The following is a 3,038-nucleotide window of genomic DNA, read 5'->3' as shown; positions in this document are numbered from 1 at the left end:
TTCCAATTCACTAATTTTACCTTCTCTACTCAAACAGCTGTTAAACCCAACTATTACATTTATAATTTTACTTCTTGTACTTTTAAACTAATTTTTTGATAGATCATCATTCTCTGGTAAATTTCTCCAATTTTTGTTTTCATGTCTCTGAGTGAAGACCCACAGTGAATGAAGACAGCGCCTCTTCCCTCTCCACACACCTTTTCCACCATGATAATCAACCATGAGGCATTTTCCATCAGAGTCCTGCCTCACAAAGGATGTTTACAACAGAAATGTGAAAGCCTGAGGAACCACAGCCAGCAGGACACTTGTTCTTCAAGAAGTCACATGCCCTGGCACCTTGCATACAACACGCTTGGCATGACAGGAGACAGGCTTGAGGACCTGAAACTTCTGACGAGAACCATCAAGAGTCACTTTTGCTTTAATACATTTCTGAGGGTGGGGATGATGAGTTCAGAATAATGTACACAAAGCTGGAAACCGACGGGTTACTTGAGAAGCTTCACCACGTTCAGACTCAGAACTACGATTTCCTTGAAGATGGGCACATAGTTTGGATTTTCCTGCCATTGGACCCTGCTCCAGATTCCTGACGATGGTCTGCTTCATGTCCTGGCTGCCGTCCCCTTGGGTGGCCAGCAGTGTGCCAATGTGGCCATCCTTGATGTCTGGGTATTTGCTGACCAGAGTTGAAACTTCCAGGCACAACTTCTGCAAGGGTGACAGGAGTGTTACTGTGCTCACCTGCATGTTTGCTGAATCCAGAGGCCAGCTTCTGGAATAGGAAGTGGAGCAGCTCAGCCTCCCTGACTGTCTTCTCGGCACCTCCTTGTACTCCTTGGTGCTCCAGGATGAGACGTGCTTCTGCATGATGGCCCACAGGTACCCACCACCACTCACTCTCACCCTCTTTCTGGATGGATTTTTAGTTTCAGCAAAATCATTGAAATATTCTTCCACAGTGACACAGATGATGTGACACAGCATTTGAGCCTAACAGCCACTTCTTTGTTATCAGCTCATCGAGATGTTGCTCCAGATCCTGGAAGACCCCTTCCTGGTACCTGCTGCAGCCTCCTCGCAACAACGGTGTCTAAAATCCCATCCATGTTTGGTTGGCTCAGAGACGTGCCCTCTTCCACTTCATTTTAAAAATACTTCCTTTTAAAATTGATTAGGGGTTCCTTAAAGCTCTGACAGTTGTGATGATTGCTATCATATCCTGAACATAGCAGTGTGGTGTTGCCAATTTTTCAGATGTTCTATATACAACTGAGCGTCAACTCTGTGTCTACTTAAGAAAGAATTCATTTGCTGAAGACACAAACTGGTACTTTGTTTTCAAATCTTCACTTATCTGAGTAGTAATTTACAAAATTTGTTGGAACATCTGGAAGATGGTGGTAGGGAGCGTTCCCACTTGGGCCCGCTTTGGGCTCAGTCTCTTTCATTCGGTCTGTAGTGTCTGTGTCTAGTGCTTTCTGCAGCCAGACAATGATGTTTGAAGTGAGAGCTGACATGTACAGATGGAGCAGCTCAGACACCACATTTGAAGAAAGTAAAAGCTCCAGGGCATTGACGTCCACTTCTGGGACCAGCTCCACATTCCCAGTCATCTCTGCGCTTGTATAGGGGTTTAAGACCCAGGTCAAACAGGCTCATAATCTCACTTGCTTCTAGATCTTCCCACGAGATCTGCATCCAGGTTCTCAGGGCTTGGTGGTTGAGGAGGTTTCTGAAAATCTCATAATGGGGAGAAAAGCACGCAACCATCAGGTTTTTGGCAACAATGGGGTCATCTAGGACATGCTTCCATATGATTTCCGGGTGGCAGATGAACCACACCTTGTTGGACTCCCTGGGGTTCTGCCTCTGTGCCCTCAATTCTAGCACTCATGATTCTGTCCAAGATGACAAACATTTCCTCCTTCCAATTCTTGGACCTCCCAAGAGGAACAAAGCTAGTTTGCATTTTTTTTGGTCAAGTATGCACCGATCAATTTTTCTTCCCTTTCCATGATCCTGACAACAGAGACCAGAAAAACGGGGTCCTGGGGGATGGTGAGCAGCGACCTCTGCAGCACCATCCCCAGCTGCTTGGCCAGCTCGTCTGAGAGCCCCTGTGTGCTCCCAAAGTCACTGTGGATGAGGGTCATGTCCACATGGTGGTGTTCGTACATCAGCCCTTCCCAGGAGCACACTCCTGTCCCAGGTCCATCAGGTTCCAGTGGGCCTGAAGGAGTGCCCCTTGTTCAGTGAGGTCCAGGGCCCCCACTCCCCACTCCTCACAATCTGGACACCGAGAAGATGTTCTTGAGGCTCTCCACAGCTGCAGCGAGCTGGGTGTGCTGTACGACGGCATCCTTCATCCTTGACATACTTGATGCTCTTGATGGATGGTGTGGATGCTCCGTCTCAAGTCTCTGCTGACGTTGGCCAGGGACCGCAGGATGTCAAAGACATCATCCAGTGCATTTTGGAGCTGGTTCCGGCCCATGTGGCACCCCATACGGCACCCCGTCCAACCACGACTGGATAGCGACCTGCAGTGTGACCTCCACGGACGCCTTTCTCCAGGCCTCTCTTCTGAGGTTCCCCTCCACGTTGCCCTGCTGGTCCAGGCACAGAAGCATCCCAGCGACCTTTTGAGTCTCTGTTTCAACATCCTCCTGGTCTGTCTCCTTCATGGTTAAAAAGCAGGTGGAAGGGGCTTCCCTGGTGGCGCCGTGGTTGAGAATCTGCCTGCCAATGCAGGGGACACGGGTTCAAGCCCTGGTCTGGGAAGATCCCACATGCCGCAGAGCAACTAGGCCCGTGAGCCACCACTACTGAGCCTGCGCATCTGGAGCCTGTGCTCCGCAACAAGAGAGGCCGCAACAGTGAGAGGCCTGCGCACCGCGATGAAGAGTGGCCCCCACTTGCCACAACTAGAGAAAGCCCTCGCACAGAAACGAAGACCCAACACGGCTAGAAATAAGTTAATTAATTAATTTTAAAAAAACCTTAACTTTCAACTCTCACGTTGTGCATTT

The 3,038-nt window shown here is 49.1% G+C and overlaps 1 pseudogene; it reads right to left on the bottom strand.

Moving 5' to 3' along the window:
• Positions 1 to 494: 494 nt before the first annotated feature.
• LOC118888032 lies at positions 495 to 2,705 on the bottom strand (annotated as a pseudogene).
• Between the last annotated feature and the right edge of the window lie 333 nt (positions 2,706 to 3,038).

The sequence above is a fragment of the Balaenoptera musculus genome, chromosome 21, assembly GCF_009873245.2.
Source record: "Balaenoptera musculus isolate JJ_BM4_2016_0621 chromosome 21, mBalMus1.pri.v3, whole genome shotgun sequence".
Lineage (NCBI taxonomy): Eukaryota > Metazoa > Chordata > Mammalia > Artiodactyla > Balaenopteridae > Balaenoptera > Balaenoptera musculus.
Note: the sequence above shows the minus strand (reverse complement) of the source record. Positions and strands in the feature narration are given on the sequence as shown.